This window comes from Panulirus ornatus, chromosome 12, assembly GCF_036320965.1.
Source record: "Panulirus ornatus isolate Po-2019 chromosome 12, ASM3632096v1, whole genome shotgun sequence".
Classification (NCBI taxonomy): Eukaryota; Metazoa; Arthropoda; class Malacostraca; order Decapoda; family Palinuridae; genus Panulirus; species Panulirus ornatus.
Genome location: NC_092235.1, coordinates 3,806,043 through 3,825,799, shown reverse-complemented (window position 1 = coordinate 3,825,799; position 19,757 = coordinate 3,806,043). Strand labels below are relative to the sequence as shown.

Sequence of the window (19,757 nt, the reverse complement as noted above, 5' to 3'; positions counted from 1 at the left end):
TGCCCCACCCCCCCTATGATCCTTCTTTTGAGAATATAAAAAAAAACGAGAGGGGAGGATTTCCAGCCCCCCGCTCCCTTCCATATATATATATATATATATATATATATATATATATATATATATATATATATATATGTGTGTGTGTGTGTATTCTAAAAGTAGGAACAGAGAAAGGGGCCAGGTAAGGATATTCCTTCAAAGGCCTAGTCCTCAGTTCTTAACGCTACCTCGCTAACGCGGGAAATGGCGAATAGTAAGAATGAAAGAAAGAAATATATATATATATATATATATATATATATATATATATATATATATATATATATATATATATATATATATAGGGAGGTGATAACAAGTAGTGGTGATGTGAGAAGGAGATGAGTGAGTATTTTGATGGTTTGTTGAATGTGTTTGATGATAGAGTGGCAGATATAGGGTGTTTTGGTCAAGGTGGTGTGCAAAGTGAGAGGGTTAGGGAAAATGATTTGGTAAACAGAGAAGAGGTAGTAAAAGCTTTGCGGAAGATGAAAGCCGGCAAGGCAGCATGTTTGGATGGTATTGCAGTGGAATTTATTAAAAAAGGGGGTGACTGTATTATTGACTGGTTGGTAAGGTTATTTAATGTATGTATGACTCATAGTGAGGTGCCTGAGGATTGGCGGAATGCGTGCATAATGCCATTGTACAAAGGCAAAGGGGATAAGAGTGAGTGCTCAAATTACAGAGGTATAAGTTTGTTGAGTATTCCTGGTAAATTATTTGGGAGGGTATTGATTGAGAGGGTGAAGGCATGTACAGAGCATCAGATTGGGGAAGAGCAGTGTGGTTTCAGAAGTGGTAGAGGATGTGTGGATCAGGTGTTTGCTTTGAAGAATGTATGTGAGAAATACTTAGAAAAGCAAATGGATTTGTATGTAGCATTTATGGATCTGGAGAAGGCATATGATAGAGTTGATAGAGATGCTCTGTGGAAGGTATTAAGAATATATGGTGTGGGAGGCAAGTTGTTAGAAGCAGTGAAACGTTTTTATCGAGGATGTAAGGCATGTGTACGTGTAGGAAGAGAGGAAAGTGATTGGTTCTCAGTGAATGTAGGTTTGCGGCAGGGGTGTGTGATGTCTCCATGGTTGTTTAATTTGGTTATGGATGGGGTTGTTAGGGAGGTGAATGAAAGAGTTTTGGAAAAAGGGGCAAGTATGAAGTCTGTTGTGGATGAGAGAGCTTGGGAAGTGAGTCAGTTGTTGTTCGCTGATGATACAGCGCTGGTGGCTGATTCATGTGAGAAACTGCAGAAGCTGGTGACTGAGTTTGGTAAAGTGTGTGAAAGAAGAAAGTTAAGAGTAAATGTAAATAAGAGCAAGGTAATTAGGTACAGTAGGGTTGAGGGTCAAGTCAATTGGGAGGTAAGTTTGAATGGAGAAAAACTTTAGGAAGTAAAGTGTTTTAGATATCTGGGAGTGGATCTGGCAGCGGATGGAACCATGGAAGCGGAAGTGGATCATAGGGTGGGGGTGGGGGCGAAAATCCTGGGAGCCTTGAAGAATGTGTGGAAGTCGAGAACATTATCTCGGAAAGCAAAAATGGGTATGTTTGAAGGAATAGTGGTTCCAACAATGTTGTATGGTTGCGAGGCGTGGGCTATGGATAGAGTTGTGCGGAGGAATATGGATGTGCTGGAAATGAGATGTTTGAGGACAATGTGTGGTGTGAGGTGGTTTGATCGAGTAAGTAACGTAAGGGTAAGAGAGATGTGTGGAAATAAAAAGAGCGTGGTTGAGAGAGCAGAAGAGGGTGTTTTGAAATGGTTTGGGCACATGGAGAGAATGTGTGAGGAAAGATTGACCAAGAGGATATATGTGTCGGAGGTGGAGGGAACGAGGAGAAGTGGGAGACCAAATTGGAGGTGGAAAGATAGAGTGAAAAAGATTTTGTGTGATCGGGGCCTGAACATGCAGGAGGGTGAAAGGAGGGCAAGGAATAGAGTGAATTGGATCGATATGGTATACCGGGGTTGACGTGCTGTCAGTGGATTGAATCAGGGCATGTGAAGCGTCTGGGGTAACTCATGGAAAGCTGTGTAGGTATGTATATTTGCGTGTGTGGACGTATGTATATACATGTGTATGGGGGTGGGTTGGGCTATTTCTTTCGTCTGTTTCCTCGCGCTACCTCGCAAACGCGGGAGACAGCGACAAAGAAAAAAAAATATATATATAAGAATGTTTGGATGAAAAAAAATCGTCATTTTTTAATGTTTGTACCGGTTTAAAAGTATATTTGTTCTATCTCTGGGATTGATTTTTAATAGTAACGCCTATACGAGAACACTGTCTAGAAAAGTACAAAGGTATTATCAGGGATACATAGTCCAACTGTATTATAGAGTATATTACAAAACTACATACCATAAGAACATGAGAAGTAAGGACACTGCAAGAGGCGTATTGGCCCGAGCTAGGCAGGTCCTGAGTCTGTCCACAAACCAACTGCCTGTACCCATAAACACATCCAACCTTCGTTTAAAGCTAACTAAAGAACTAACTTCAACTACTGTACTTGACAGCTTGTTCCATAAATCTACTACCCTATTCCCGAACCAATATCTACCCACATCCGCAATCTATCTAAATCCATTATTTTTGGTCCTACCCAGTGGCGTCATTCTAAGAACTTTATTCATGTTACCTCTATGTATGGTCTTCACCTATTCAAAAACTTCATTCACATCCCCTCTAGACCTTCTCCTCTTAAATGACTGCAAATTCAGCCTTTTTTACCTTTCTTCATAAGTGAGGTTTCTAATTCCAGGAATCTTTTATGTTATTCCCATTTGTGCTCTCTCTCTCTCTCTCTCTCTCTCTCTCTCTCTCTCTCTCTCTCTCTCTCTCTCTCTCTCTCTCTCTCTCTCTCTCTCTCTCTCTCTCTCTCTCTCTCTCTCTCTCTCTCTCTCTCTCTCTCTCTCTCTCTGATAATCATTATTAACTGCATAGTATGGAGCCCAAAACTAAACCGCATGATTCAAATGTGAGTCTCACCAATTCAAGATAATGTTGTAATAATACTCTAGGAGTTTCATTGCTAACAGCCCCATTAATGAACCCAAACATACTATTAGCCTTATTACACACTTTAATACATTGTTGCCGCGGCTTAAGATCCTCGCTCACTCCACATGAAGTACGTGGAATTGTTGACCAAAGGAACATGTAATGGCAGACCTGAAAATACACACACACACACACACACACACACACACACACACACACACACACACACACACGTACAAATTCTCTCTACCTCTCTCTTTTCATTTCTCGAATCTTTTATTTTTTGCATTATACACAATAACTACTCCTATATTTGTTCTCTTTACTCGTATATTTCAATAAGGTAAATTAAAGCTTAAGTCTATGTAATTTGTTTAGTAAATCGTAATGAGATCTTTTTCTCCTCTGTGTCTGTTGGACCCGAGGAAAGTAAAACCATTCCTCATTATTGACAATAGTGTTTTAGGGTTAAGTAAGCAATGGTTTCATCAATATAGACTTTGGTAAAGAGAAATTAATATTAAATCTAAGAAGTTCATGATCAGGCAAATAAATGATCCTAGTCCTCTTAGCAAAATCTAATCTATTATTTACATTATATGGCGAGATTCTTTTTCCTTTAACGTAGCTGAGATGCTCCTACCCTTAAAAACTTTCATTGACTTAATAAAACTTTGTTGACAATAACGTTTTCCAAGATGCTGAGGCTGATTCTTATTGAAAGAAATTCGGTTTAGCCATGATAAATTCCCTCACTCCCATTCTCAGTAACTTATTCATGGAATACTATGAGACTGAGATCCAAACTTCAGTTAGTAACAGTCCAAAAATATGGTTAAGATACGTTAACGATGTGTGGTTCTTATGGCCATCTTACCAAGGTCGTGATGTTTTCTTTAATGAATTACGATTCATCCCACCATCAAGTTTAAGACTAAATGGAAACACAAAGGCAAATCAGCCTTCCTTAATGAGGTGATAATTAGGTATTTTGATTAGTTATCCTTTAAGATCTACAGGAAGCCTACCAGTGCTGAGAGTTATGTTCATTATTTTTCAGGATGTGGGAAAACAGGATCCCAGCTCCAGGTGTGGTGTGCAGGAACAGTGCTACGTCTGGTGTGTGAGGGACACAATACCTATGTGTGAGATGTGATGTGTGAAGGAACGCCATGCCCAAGCAGAGATACGGAACTCTTATCACAGTATCCTCATCCCGGTACAAGCTTACGGTGTGTGGGACATAGTACTACCTGCCAGGTCTGGTATGTGAGGAACAGAGTACCTCAGTGCCAGTGCAATACTGGTGAGTGTGAGATAAAATGTCTTAGTGTCAGATGTGGTGTGTGGTGAGACGTGTGGTGTTACACCGTCCTAGTGCCTTGTGGGTGTCTGGTAACACATTACCCCAGTGTCGGTGTAGGTGTGGTGGCACAGCGCTCAAGTGCCAACACTACCTTCCTTCACCACCTACGTACACTACTCACCCTCACTGCCGACCTACAAGACCTTCCTTCGCTACGGTGAGGTGTCTGGTGACATCAGTACCCCAGTGTTAGTGTAGGTGTGGTATGGTGGTACAGGACCCTCGTGACAGGTGTGGTGTGTGGTGAGACACTACCACAGATTTAGTGTATATGTTGTGCCACAGGACCCTTGTGCCAGGTGCAGTGTCTAGTGACACAGTACCACAGTGCTAAGCCTGCTGTGTAGTGACACAATCGCCAAGCTTCTCTGCAGGTCTGGTTTACAGAGACACGTTGCCAGTCTTGATGTTTGAGGACATTATGCTTGGCTTATGGGAAATTCATTATCTTGTACCATCCATGATGAATGTAGAATACAGCAGCCCAGTGCCTGGTCTAGTGTGTGGGAGGCATACTGCCTCACTCCCAGGTTTGGTTTATAGTAACACAGGTGTCACCCTCTTGCTCACATATGATCATCTCTGGTGGGTGTCTGCGACTTATGTAACTTTATGTCCACAACCTTTTGATCATATCTAAACATTATGGCCTCAGTAAACCGTGCAAGAGATTACTTGATTTGTAAAGATTCTCACTATAGAAATATCAATGATTTTTTCAAAAAAGTGTTGATTTACGGTGTGTTTATTGTATTAGTGATATGTTATCAAAGAAATAAATTACCGTTTAATCAATCTTTTCTTCTATTTTTTTTTACTTGCCTGATCAGTAGTGTATGTCATTTCACTTGCATCTCCATATGAAAGCAACAGCAGGACACATGTTATTTTCATTGAAAATTAACTATACATGGTGGTAAGTAGAGACGTACAGTACAGTACATGTAGAGCCTCAACATTAAGCCAGGAGAGCTCAGGTTACTGGCTGCAAGCAAATGTGACGAAACTCCTGAAGGAAAGTGACTTTTCCCTAAAATAAGCTCACTGTAGGTAAGTTGTCTGTTTATTGCCATTAGACTATGTAGAAAACCTTAATACTTATGTGTGGTGGTAACGAGTGGCAACAGTTTGCAGTGTTACACTTGTCGCTGAACCTAATACTAATATTGAACTGTGCATTGTTTTACTGTCATTGGTTCATGACATAAAGTATTTTAGATATTGTTAATGTTCGGAGGCTACGTAACTAAATGTCAGAGTCTGAGAAAGCATCTGTAGAAGATATTATGTGATTCCTATTTCTGAATCTTGGTTTGATATAAAATAGATAGACTTCTTTGCCTAATACGCAATTCCAGGGTATAATTTTTAATAAAAACATGGTAAATAATGTAGGCGGTAATGTTTGGCCTTTGTTAAAGATCATCTTAATCTTGTGATGAATAAAATGGACCCGATGGAAATGTCGATTTCATTTTACATAGATTAAAGATGAGCTTCGTAAGAAAATAACAGTAGGACAAACACCAGAGAAAGGCGACAGATTTTATGATCAGTTTGCAGAAATTTGTGATGAACAAGATTCTGTCGTAAAAGACGTAAGTGCAAGGTTGGGGCGAATGTCTCTTTCCACCAGCTTCGGGTGCGGATCCACGTAGATTTGCTTGATAATTCCATAATCCAATTAGTTGAGAAACCTGCTCGTAACGTTGATAATGTTGAAGATTGAGGTAAGTTTGTTACAATTCAATAAATGTTATTTCTTTTATTAGAAGAAAGATTATTGTCTGGATATCCATAGAAAAAGGCATCTCAGTGATTGTATGGGTGAAGTGTACATACATATCTAGGTGTAGGTGGAGGCCAGTATAGAGCGCACAGTGGGTAAAATACATCAACATAGGAGAGTGACGGGGGAAGGCGAGCGGGCTCAGGCACCCCAAGGGTACACTCCCTTCAGAGGTGGGTCTAGGATACATTAATTACAGTATACTAAGCGATATTGATAGTAACATAGATAACAACGTTTATGTAACACAAAGCAGGTGTAACACGACATACAGTATACTGATAGTAACATAGATAACAACGTTTTTGTAACACAAAGCAGGTATAACACGACATACAGTATACTGATAGTAACATAGGTAACAACGTTTGTGTAACACAAAGCAGGTATAACACGACATACAGTATACTGATAGTAACATAGATAACAACGTTTGTATAACACAAAGCAGGTATAACACGACATACAGTATACTGATAGTAACATAAATCATACAGTATACTGATGGTAACATAAGTAAGAACATTTGTTTAACGCAAAACAGGTATAACATAAATCATACAGTATACTGATAGTAACATAGATAACAACGTTTGTGTAATACAAAGCAGGTATAACATAAATCATACAGTATACTGATAGTAACATAGATAACAACGTTTGTGTAATACAAAGCAGGTATAACACGACATACAGTATACTGATAGTAACATAGATAACAACGTTTGTGTAACACAAAGCAGGTATAACACGACATACAGTATACTGATAGTAACATAGGTAACAACGTTTGTGTAATACAAAGCAGGTATAACACGACATACAGTATACTGATAGTAACATAGATAACAACGTTTGTGTAACACAAAGCAGGTATAACACGACATACAGTATACTGATAGTAACATAGGTAACAACGTTTGTGTAACACAAAGCAGGTATAACACGGCATACAGTATACTGATAGTAACATAGGTAACAACGTTTGTGTAACACAAAGCAGGTGTAACACGACATACAGTATACTGATAGTAACACAGGTAACAATGTTTGTGTAACACAAAGCAGGTATAATTAAGTCATACAGAATATCATCTTAACATTGATAGGCATACATGGGTAAGTGATGAAACATTTTAGACTTACATTATATACATAAGAATACATCTATACAGAGAATAAGTGTGTATTTGAAATAGGGCACAATTGGTGTACAGTCGTTAGCAATGATAGCAATATAAAAGGTCAAAGGTCATACACTTCGACATACACATACCGAGTATGTATATGTCAACTTAGCTGGTAACGTTGTAAAGGGGTAGGAGCAAGGGGACATGGAACACAGTAGAGTGACGTGAGCTATTAAGTGTTGCAGGTGCAAATGGTTAGTGCAAGTATTATAAGGGAAAGCAACAATGATTTTTATTATCTGATCAGAGGTAATGACAGACGTGTAAAGGCAGCGATATCACCCCCGGCCAGAGAAGGTTGGGTGAAAACATGGTTGGGGACGTTAGGGAGACTGGGAGGTGTAGCAGAGGGAGAGGATGAGTGTCTAGAGGTCACAAGACATTACTATTTTCCAATGAATTTTGCTTGTTCATGTTTGACACAGTTGCTGTGTTTATATCTAATATACGGTACACAGAATCTTGCATGGACTTCCACAATGGACACTAGCTAATAAAGTGTCCGGTGTAACATGATCATTACGTGATGAATGACATCTGCTGAACGACTTTAACAATTGGTCTTACCAATACGACCAAATATTACGTTACTTAACATTCGTTATCACTTATACAAAACATACTACCGGACCAATCTGCATGAACAATTTAACTGTACTATAAGTGGCCATCTATTTAACAGTTCGCATCACTCTCCTATGTTCCTCACATCCTTACTTCTCCCCATTATAGTGCTTTTCAGTTCAGATGACATATTTGAACTAGGTAAGTGGCCTTGAATTTATGTGGTCGAGGGAATTATATATGGGATATGCAGTCATAAGATGTACTGGCACTGGTCAAGTTAACAGTGACGATAATAAAAGGAAGGTGAAGGTACAGTATACATGGGTCATTCAGTTAGAGAATATACTTTTACTGGGAAGGTTACATCAGTTTCGAAATACTGATCACCGTGAAATTACATTTTAAATCACTTTCAACACTGCATGGAATGCTAGTCAACATGAGTCGTATAAAAATATACCAGATTTTAGACTTTCATATCTTAGTGATTTTCGCATTACTTTTGACTGTCAAATCCTAATTGATATGGTTGCTTAAAATGACATGAACGTAGCTAGGAAATGTTTCAATAAAACTTTCAAAGTAATCGAGGGTATAAATGTGCCAGTGCATAGTAGACCTTGTTTTGCAAAACGAAACTAATGTGGTGAAAGGATGAAACGAAGAGTTGCCTTTTGTAGAAGAAAGTAACACATAAAAACTCAGACCTACAAAACGTGAAAGACTATACTGTATGAATTTGCGTAAATTAAGATAGTTATACGACAGACTATACATCAATATGAAGGGCTAATTGATTAATGCTTTTCATAGTTATGTTAGAAGCAAGAATCACTGCTTAATCATTTGGTTAATTAATAACGGAAAGTGGTGACTTAATTCCAGAGAACGAAGCCATGGCAAGAATCATATCTTTCTCACTGCATTTGTATTTACAATCAAAGACACAGCTTATGTCCTAAATCCAATTTCATTGATAAGAAAGTACAGTGTATTTCAACATTCTTACATAAAAGTTAAAGACATACTATCAGAAACAATGGAACAAAAGAAACAAAACGGCAGACCTGGATAAGTTTTATCCGAGGGAATAATAAGCCCTTGATGACTGCTCTTGTCAACAGTTCACCTGCTGTCGGTGGTAATGTCTCACGGGAATGTAGGTATATTCATTCACAACACAAGGATGGATGTCATGTGGTTCCATATGCCTTTTTCTTGCCCATTACTTATGGACTTTACAGGAAGAGATTTTAGGGAATTTGCACTGGATCAGTTAGAGGTACTTTAACAGGTGAGGGAAATGTTAGACTGATCGGGATTGGAGTTGATGCAGATAGAGCCAAAATGATTACCTCTTTCAGTAAGAGATACAGCTAAAAGTGTCGTCTAATTGTAAAAACGAAGGAAATGTAATGCCATATAAACTGTTTGAAATATTTCTAGCTTAATATAAAAAGAATCCGGAAGAAGATACGTTTTTGTATTTACAATGGATAAAGAAATAGTTTGATATTTTGCATGGATTTTAGACGAATATTAAGGTCGAATGAGTGTTGGAGGAAGGAGAGATTCTCTGGTGCAATATGTTTGGTCTCTTGGACAAATGGCCTCAGAACTACGATGGTTGTACGACAAATTGGAGAAAAGGGTTATTATAGGGGATGAAGGAATATATGACTCTATTCACGCAACAATAACTTATGCTATAGGCTCAGGAGATATAGATACATCGCCCTAAGAAAGGCAGTGATCTTTCCATGGAAGGTCACACAAATGAAGATCTTTTTATAGTTACCTCAAAATACTGTGATGTAGAGTGGCCAACTAATGGAGGAAGGAACGTAGTGAGGAGACACCAGAGTGTGGTCAGATAAACGAATTGTGTAGGTGTAACAGGAGGGACTGGAGAAGAAAGATGACAATGTCCGGAGTATTGTGAGAATGGTTGTGACGGTCTGGAATATGGGTAAAGTGGTTGATTATCTGGTCCAAATTATTATGCGTGGAAAACAAACAATCAAACAAACATGCACACACACACACACACACACACACACACACACACACACACACATATATATATATATATATATATATATATATATATATATATATATATATATATATATATATATATATATATATATATATATATATATATATATAAATATGGGTATGTTTGAAGGAATAGTGGTTCCAACAATGTTGTATGGTTGCGAGGCGTGGGCTATGGATAGAGTTGTGCGCAGGAGGATGGATGTGCTGGAAATGAGATGTTTGAGGACAATGTGTGGTGTGAGGTGGTTTGATCGAGTAAGTAACGTAAGGGTAAGAGAGATGTGTGGAAATAAAAAGAGCGTGGTTGAGAGAGCAGAAGAGGGTGTTTTGAAATGGTTTGGGCACATGGAGAGAATGAGTGAGGAAAGATTGACCAAGAGGATATATGTGTCGGAGGTGGAGGGAACGAGGAGAAGAGGGAGACCAAATTGGAGGTGGAAAGATGGAGTGAAAAAGATTTTGTGTGATCGGGGCCTGAACATGCAGGAGGGTGAAAGGAGGGCAAGGAATAGAGTGAATTGGAGCGATGTGGTATACCGGGGTTGACGTGCTGTCAGTGGATTGAATCAAGGCATGTGAAGCGTCTGGGGTAAACCATGGAAAGCTGTGTAGGTATGTATATTTGCGTGTGTGGACGTATGTATATACATGTGTATGGGGGGGGGGTTGGGCCATTTCTTTCGTCTGTTTTCTTGCGCTACCTCGCAAACGCGGGAGACAGCGACAAAGAAAAAAAAAAAAAAAAAAAAATATAAATATATATATATATATATATATATATATATATATATATATATATATATATATATATATATATATATATATATATATATATATATATATATATATATATATATATATATATATATATATATATATATATATATATATATATATATATATATATATATATATATATATATATATATATATATATATATATATATCTGTGGTTTGGGAGTGGTTTGGGAATGTCTGGGGAGTAAAGTCAGGGGTTAGTGAGAGGACAAGAGCAAGAGAAGGAGTAGCAATACTCCTGAAACAGTTGTGGGAGTATGTGATAGAGTGTAAGAAAGTAAATTCTCGATTAATATGGGTAAAACTGAAAGTTGATGGAGAGAGGTGGGTGATTATTGGTGCATATGCACCTGGGCATGAGAAGAAAGATCAAGAGAGGCAAGTGTTTTGGGAGCAGCTGAATGAGTGTGTTAGTGGTTTTGATGCACGAGACCGGGTTATAGTGATGGGTGATTTGAATGCAAAGGTGAGTAATGTGGCAGTTGAGGGAATAATTGGTATACATGGGGTGTTCAGTGTTGTAAATGGAAATGGTGAAGAGCTTGTAGATTTATGTGCTGAAGAAGGACTGATGATTGGGAATACCTGGTTTAAAAAGCGAGATATACATAAGTATACTTATGTAAGTAGGAGAGATGGCCAGAGAGCGTTATTGGATTACGTGTTGATTGACAGGCGTGCGAAAGAGAGACTTTTGGATGTTAATGTGCTGAGAGGTGCAACTGGAGGGATGTCTGATCATTATCTTGTGGAGGCTAAGGTGAAGATTTGTATGGGTTTTCAGAAAAGAAGAGTGAATGTTGGGGTGAAGAGGGTGGTGAGAGTAAGTGAGCTTGAGAAGGAGACCTGTGTGAGGAAGTACCAGGAGAGACTGAGTACAGAATGGAAAAAGGTGAGAACAATGGAAGCAAGGGGAGTGGGGGAGGAATGGGATGTATTTAGGGAATCAGTGATGGATTGCGCAAAAGATGCTTGTGGCATGAGAAGAGTGGGAGGTGGGTTGATTAGAAAGGGTAGTGAGTGGTGGGATGAAGAAGTAAGAGTATTAGTGAAAGAGAAGAGAGAGGCATTTGGACGATTTTTGCAGGGAAAAAATGCAATTGAGTGGGAGATGTATAAAAGAAAGAGACAGGAGGTCAAGAGAAAGGTGCAAGAGGTGAAAAAAAGGGCAAATGAGAGTTGGGGTGAGAGAGTATCATTAAATTTTAGGGAGAATAAAAAGATGTTCTGGAAGGAGGTAAATAAAGTGCGTAAGACAAGGGAGCAAATGGGAACTTCAGTGAAGGGCGCAAATGGGGAGGTGATAACAAGTAGTGGTGATGTGAGAAGGAGATGGAATGAGTATTTTGAAGGTTTGTTGAATGTGTTTGATGATAGAGTGGCAGATATAGGGTGTTTTGGTCGAGGTGGTGTGCAAAGTGAGAGGGTTAGGGAAAATGATTTGGTAAACAGAGAAGAGGTAGTGAAAGCTTTGCGGAAGATGAAAGCCGGCAAGGCAGCAGGTTTGGATGGTATTGCAGTGGAATTTATTAAAAAAGGGGGTGACTGTATTGTTGACTGGTTGGTAAGGTTATTTAATGTATGTATGACTCATGGTGAGGTGCCTGAGGATTGGCGGAATGCGTGCATAGTGCCATTGTACAAAGGCAAAGGGGATAAGAGTGAGTGCTCAAATTACAGAGGTATAAGTTTGTTGAGTATTCCTGGTAAATTATATGGGAGGGTATTGATTGAGAGGGTGAAGGCATGTACAGAGCATCAGATTGGGGAAGAGCAGTGTGGTTTCAGAAGTGGTAGAGGATGTGTGGATCAGGTGTTTGCTTTGAAGAATGTATGTGAGAAATACTTAGAAAAGCAAATGGATTTGTATGTAGCATTTATGGATCTGGAGAAGGCATATGATAGAGTTGATAGAGATGCTCTGTGGAAGGTATTAAGAATATATGGTGTGGGAGGAAAGTTGTTAGAAGCAGTGAAAAGTTTTTATCGAGGATGTAAGGCATGTGTACGTGTAGGAAGAGAGGAAAGTGATTGGTTCTCAGTGAATGTAGGTTTGCGGCAGGGGTGTGTGATGTCTCCATGGTTGTTTAATTTGTTTATGGATGGGGTTGTTAGGGAGGTAAATGCAAGAGTTTTGGAAAGAGGGGCAAGTATGAAGTCTGTTGGGGATGAGAGAGCTTGGGAAGTGAGTCAGTTGTTGTTCGCCGATGATACAGCGCTGGTGGCTGATTCATGTGAGAAACTGCAGAAGCTGGTGACTGAGTTTGGTAAAGTGTGTGGAAGAAGAAAGTTAGAGTAAATGTGAATAAGAGCAAGGTTATTAGGTACAGTAGGGTTGAGGGTCAAGTCAATTGGGAGGTGAGTTTGAATGGAGAAAAACTGGAGGAAGTGAAGTGTTTTAGATATCTGGGAGTGGATCTGGCAGCGGATGGAACCATGGAAGCGGAAGTGGATCATAGGGTGGGGGAGGGGGCGAAAATTCTGGGGGCCTTGAAGAATGTGTGGAAGTCGAGAACATTATCTCGGAAAGCAAAAATGGGTATGTTTGAAGGAATAGTGGTTCCAACAATGTTGTATGGTTGCGAGGCGTGGGCTATGGATAGAGTTGTGCGCAGGAGGATGGATGTGCTGGAAATGAGATGTTTGAGGACAATGTGTGGTGTGAGGTGGTTTGATCGAGTGAGTAAAGTAAGGGTAAGAGAGATGTGTGGAAATAAAAAGAGCGTGGTTGAGAGAGCAGAAGAGGGTGTTTTGAAGTGGTTTGGGCATATGGAGAGGATGAGTGAGGAAAGATTGACCAAGAGGATATATGTGTCGGAGGTGGAGGGAGCAAGGAGAAGAGGGAGACCAAACTGGAGGTGGAAAGATGGAGTGAAAAAGATTTTGTGTGATCGGGGCCTGAACATGCAGGAGGGTGAAAGGAGGGCAAGGAATAGAGTGAATTGGAGCGATGTGGTATACCGGGGTTGACGTGCTGTCAGTGGATTGAATCAAAGCATGTGAAGCGTCTGGGGTAAACCATGGAAAGCTGTGTAGGTATGTATATTTGCGTGTGTGGACGTATGTATATACATGTGTATGGGGGGGGGGGGGCCATTTCTTTCGTCTGTTTCCTTGCGCTACCTCGCAAACGCGGGAGACAGCGACAAAGTATAAAAAAAAAAAAAAAAAAATATATATATATATATATATATATATATATATATATATATATATATATATATATATATATATATATATATATATTCCCTGGGGATAGGAGAGAAAGAATACTTCCCACGTATTCCCTGCGTGTCGTAGAAGGCGACTAAAAGGGAAGGGAGCGGGGGGCTGGAAATCCTCCCCTCTCGTTTTTTTTTTTTTTTTTTTTTCTAATTTTCCAAAAGAAGGAACAGAGAAGAGGGCCAGGTGAGGATATTCCCTCCAAGGCCCAGTCCTCTGTTCTTAACGCTACCTCGCTATTGCGGGAAATAGCGAATAGTATGAACAACAACAACATATATGTATACATATATATATATATATATATATATATATATATATATATATATATATATATATATATATATATATATATATATATATATATATATATATATTATCCCTGGGGATAGGGGAGAAAGAATACTTCCCACGTATTCCCTGCGTGTCGTAGAAGGCGACTAAAAGGGGAGGGAGCGGGTGGCTGGAAATCCTCCCCTCTCGTTTTTTTTTTTTAATTTTCCAAAAGAAGGAACAGAGAAGGGGGCCATGTGAGGATTTTCCCTCTAAGGCCCAGTCCTCTGTTCTTAACGCTACCTCGCAAACGCGGGAAATGGCGAATCGTATGAAAAAAAAAAAAAAAATATATATATATATATATATATATATATATATATATATATATATATATATATATCTGCATCTGGACCTTCCAACTGCTCTCTGTGATGTGCGCTAAAATCTCCCAAGTAGAGAACTTCCACTTGAGGATGAGAGAATGTCGCTGCCTCGTGGAGGAAATATAGACAATGGAAGAAAGATATACAGTGTGAAGAGTCAGGAGAGCAGGAGGTGAAAACAGAAGTGTTAGTTGGGAGACAGATTCTCAGCCAGATAACTTCAGTTTCTAGACATTCTAGGTTCATGAGACGTGCAAATGGCCTGTTGGTTTTGGAAGAAGCACAGACTTCCTTTGTATCGGTAATGTATATGGTTAAAGATAGAAATGTTAAATGGTTATTGAAAACACAGATGTTAGATAATTGAGTATCAGGCAGAAGGACTAGTATTTTAGCCAGATGGTGCTCAACAGAAGAAAGGTTAGCAGAAGGACCGTTAATGTTGATAACATTACTGAAATATGAGCATTTTTTCTTCATGGTGAGCACAATAAACTAGTCGATGACAGCGGCACAAATCAGATCAATCACTTAGATGTTCCAAGGTGTTGGGAGGGTCGTCACTGCTGCTGCCTGAGCCCTCGTTGACAGCAGACAGAGACGGGCGGGATTCCGGGGAATCTTTGCCAGCCATTATGGAAAGTAGATGTATAAGCTTGTCACTCTTGTTGTTTGTATATGAAGGTTTTCTTATAGGACAAAGAACGGAAAAATGAATAACGTTCATACGGAGAGTAAAAATGGGTAGGGTTCCTTTACTGTACATGTAAGGTGAAGATGAAACTCATTACGAACTGACTATCGGCCACTCCTCAAGTGTTGTTATTACTGCACTTCTTACTCTGAAATGAGAGAGAAAATGAGTAAGGAAAAAGAAATTAGCGTGAGAAGAAACAGGACATGGTACGCATCCTGAATATGAGTGAGGTGAATCTATGAAGGGAGAGATGAAGACCATGGATGAACAAAGTGGGATTTGTGTAGATGAGACGGATGTTAACATGCAAAAGTGTATGGAAGTGCAGTGAGAAGATTCTGCATCGGTCACCCTTCCAAACAGTAGAAGAGAGTGAGAGAAATGGACATAAACAAAGTGCCAAATTCTCTTGTTAAGCCTACGTCTGTCAGACAACACTTGACATAGTTACTTTGTCATCATCCTTAAAACATTCTATTTAGCTTTCGAGTCTGATTTTTCCTCCCCTAAGGACTTCCGTAACCATTGCAGCTTCCCCCTTACTATCAAAGCAATAGATGGATGAAACCATTTGCTTTTAGCTCAGTAATGGCATATAGCCGCTTGTGTCCTTGGCACATCGGATACAGCCTCAAAGATGCAATTTGTTGCTATGTTCTCTGACGTCAGACTGTGGATGATACAAGGCACAAACACGTTGTATAACCTGTTAATGAATAATTCTTCTCTTGATTGTTATCAATTTCTTCAATGGGTAGAATATGCGTACAACTCGTGGTTGTTTTGAAGAATTTGCTTTAGAGAAATGTATACAAAGAGTAAAATTTGTGTGTGGTATTTATTGATCTGGAAAACGCGTATGGTGGGGATGATTTAGATGCCTTATAGAAGGTTATACGATAATATGACGCAGGAGGACGTTTACTAGATGCAGTGGCTGTTATCAGGAGAGCAAGGCATATGTGAAGGAAGGAAAATGTGTGATTCCAAGTGTAGACGGATCCTTGCCAAGGGTTTGTGGTGTTAACATGGGTGTTTAACCCGTTTATGGATGCTGTGGTGAGGGAGGTTAGTACGAGGGTCATACTGTATCTATAGTATGCTGAGTATGGGGGTGGCTGGGAGATGAGCCAGCGGTTGTTTGCAGATGATATGGCTCAGGTGGCAGATTCCAGTAATAAATTACAAAAGCTCGCGTATGAATTAGTGTTTGAAAGGAAGATGTTGAGAGTTTATGTTAGTAAGATTGAGGTTATATGGTTTAGCAGAGGGGAAGATAGACTGGTCTGAGTGCATGTTTGAATGATGAGAACATAGAAGTGGAGTGTTTTAGATACATGAGACGGATATGTGGTGATTCAAGTGATCCATCGGGTGTGTGAGGGGCCAAAGGTCCAGGGTGCAATATGGAATATGTGTAAAGAAAATTCATTGTGTGTGAGGATATAGATTATTATGTTTGACGGTATTATAGTCCCGATAGTGTTGTTGTGTGGGTGCGAGTCTTGAGCCCTAAATGCAAAAGAATGGAGAAATGTGAGTGTGTTGGAAATGAAGATCTGAGGAACAACATGTGGCGTAAGAAGGGTTGATCATGTGAGGAAAGACAATGTAAGAGAGAGGTGCGGTAGTCATCGTAAACGGTGTATGATTGACGGAGCTGAATGGGGTGTACTGAAACGGTTTAGGCATATGTAAAAAACTAATGAAAAGAAACTGATAAAGAGGACATACTTGTCAGAAGACGAGGGAACAGAATGACTGAAGAGCCTGAAAAGGAGATGGAAGGAGTGAAAAAGGGTTTAAGTTATCTGGGTCAGGACATGCAAGAGGGTGAGAGGTGTGCAAGGTACAATTTGAGCGATGTGGAGTTCAGGGAACTACATGCTTTCAGTAGGCTGAACTAGAATATATGATAAGATCAAGGGTATGTTGTATGTGATACTACTATAAAAGGAAGAATATCTCTGCCTAAAATGACTGTATACACTTGATCGCCTGAGACATCATCCATTAACCATTACCTCAGCAGACACTTATATCATCTCAACTTCGCTCCAGTTTCGTAAAACTTGACCCATCGGAAAGACATTAGGCCACTTTATATCTAGTAATGATGTCTTCTTCTTACGTTATCATTTTAATGGTCTGGTTATAGTGCGCTCTCTTACTGTGTCTGATCTGGGAGAGCCACCCATCTTTACTACAGCCATCATCCTCCTCCCCAACATTATACCGTAATACACATTCATGTCTGAGTTTCCTTGCATGATTACTCCAGACCGACAAGTCTTATAACTTACTGATTCTTTCCTGTGGTATTCTACATGTCAACATATGTTAGTAGTTACAGAGTAACAACAAAGTCATAAATGCTATTTGTGTCTACATTTCATGAATGTTTGCGGCAATATGATGCCTCAAGGAGTATGAGAATATCACTAGGGCAAAAACTAACAGCCAGCGGGAGGTTGTGGGCATACAGAAATATCTTTGTAAATAGATATGTGAAGAGATAGCTTCATCTGGTGTACTATGACTATCTTCTTTGTGCGTATTTCTAGATTCTCACATACCCATGATATGGGTTGTCTAAGCATATCCTTACTTCTCCTGGGAAGAGTAACATAACACCATCACCAGGATGATCTAGATCATCAGTGTACAATATGTAATGTCACTTGAGACGCTGATCACTTCACAGGATCCCTTGCGTTAAGAATGGATCATTTTCATTATCATCGTCAGTAGTATTGTCATTATTATTATCATTCCTATTACACGTAAGTTAATACACACACACACACACACACACACACACACACACACACACACACACACACACACACACACTCACACACATAAGTCACATACATAGGAAGGAATGGTTTGGTAAAAGATGATAAAAAGCAAAAGAGTTTAGAATTGTCGTGACGAAGGTACAGACTGCACTCCAGCCAGCCAGCATTTGCAAGGTGCAAGAGAGCAAAGAACGAGTATATCAGGATAAAAACAAGGAATTAAGAATCTTTTAAATGAATATTTTGGAAGGATCGATAAAATCTACAACTTTTCCAAAAACTCATTAGATTGTCAGATAACAACTAATTAGACTAAGAAATTCAGAAGGAAGAAGACAATGTAAGGATACTCACGGAACTGAGTAACAAATTCAAAAGATTTTCCCCATTAGAAAACATTGTGGCAACAACACCAGGTATCTAGAAAAGATTAACAGAATTCTAGGTGTTCACCCGTATGAGCTTCATGGACCTGATGAAGTCTTACCACAGTGCTGAAGATGTACCCGTATGAGCTTCATGGACCTGATGAAGTCTTACCACAGTGCTGAAGATGTACCCGTATGAGCTTCATGGACCTGATGAAGTCTTACCACAGTGCTGAAGATGTACCCGTATGAGATTCATGGACCTGATGAAGTCTTACCACAATGCTGAAGATGTGTTCATATATTCCAGATGAATCTCTGGAAAAGCTGTTCAAGATGTCGCTGTATAGAGACAAAATACCAAAAGAGTGGAAAAGGACATTATTCCTGTCTATAATTAACGAAACCCGAAAGAGGCAATGAACTACAAGCTGGTCTCAAATGGGAAGTTTGGTTTGTAAGGTTTAGAAAAGATAATCACAAAGCAAATGAATGACTTTCTAAAGAGGAAAAATGACTCATGTGATGAACAATGTACAAAAGGTAAGGCTGAGTGGATGTTTGTATCTTGACTGCCAGAACGTTTGACACGGTGTCACATGGGAGGCTGATTACGAGACTGGATCACCAGGCAGGAGTATGGGGAAACTCATTCAGTGGACAGAAGATTATCTTAGTGAAAGTGAACAAAGAACGCATGACAGAGGAGCTCTCTCATAATGGGTTGAGGTCACCAGCCGAGTGCCGCAGGGTTTGGTTTTGGAACCATTACTCTTCTTGACCCATGGTAATGACTTGCCAGAGGATATAGACTCTTATTTGAATATGTTTGCACCAGATACAAAGGACATTCGTGAAATGAAAAGCACGGATGATTGCATCAACTTACAAAAAGAACATGACAGACTCCAAAGTTTGTCTGATATCTGATTGATGAAGTTTAAAAACTCGAGTAAATATAAACCAGTGAGAATGGATCGTATCGAAGGAAGGCCTCGCTGTGGTTATCATCGAACAGAAAATAAGCTACAGTAAGCTAGTTGACATTGTCCCTGACCTGTCGCAAGTGTCCCACCTAAGGGGAGTAGTTAAGGACACAAACTGTCTGCTGGTAAGTACTAGAATTCCATTCAAGTTCAGGGATAAGACAGTTTTGAAAACCTGTTCACATCAGACATAAGACCGA

At 39.4% G+C, this 19,757-nt stretch overlaps 1 protein-coding gene across 2 annotated transcripts in view; it reads left to right on the top strand.

Moving 5' to 3' along the window:
• Positions 1-19,757, top strand: part of LOC139751783 (uncharacterized) — a 242,605-nt gene that overhangs the window by 4,826 nt on the left and 218,022 nt on the right. For both annotated transcript variants that reach the window (XM_071667321.1, XM_071667320.1), the window contains exon 2: positions 4,114-4,359. The gene's annotated coding sequence lies outside the window, so the exon portion shown is untranslated. The remainder of the gene's footprint in view (positions 1-4,113; positions 4,360-19,757) is intronic.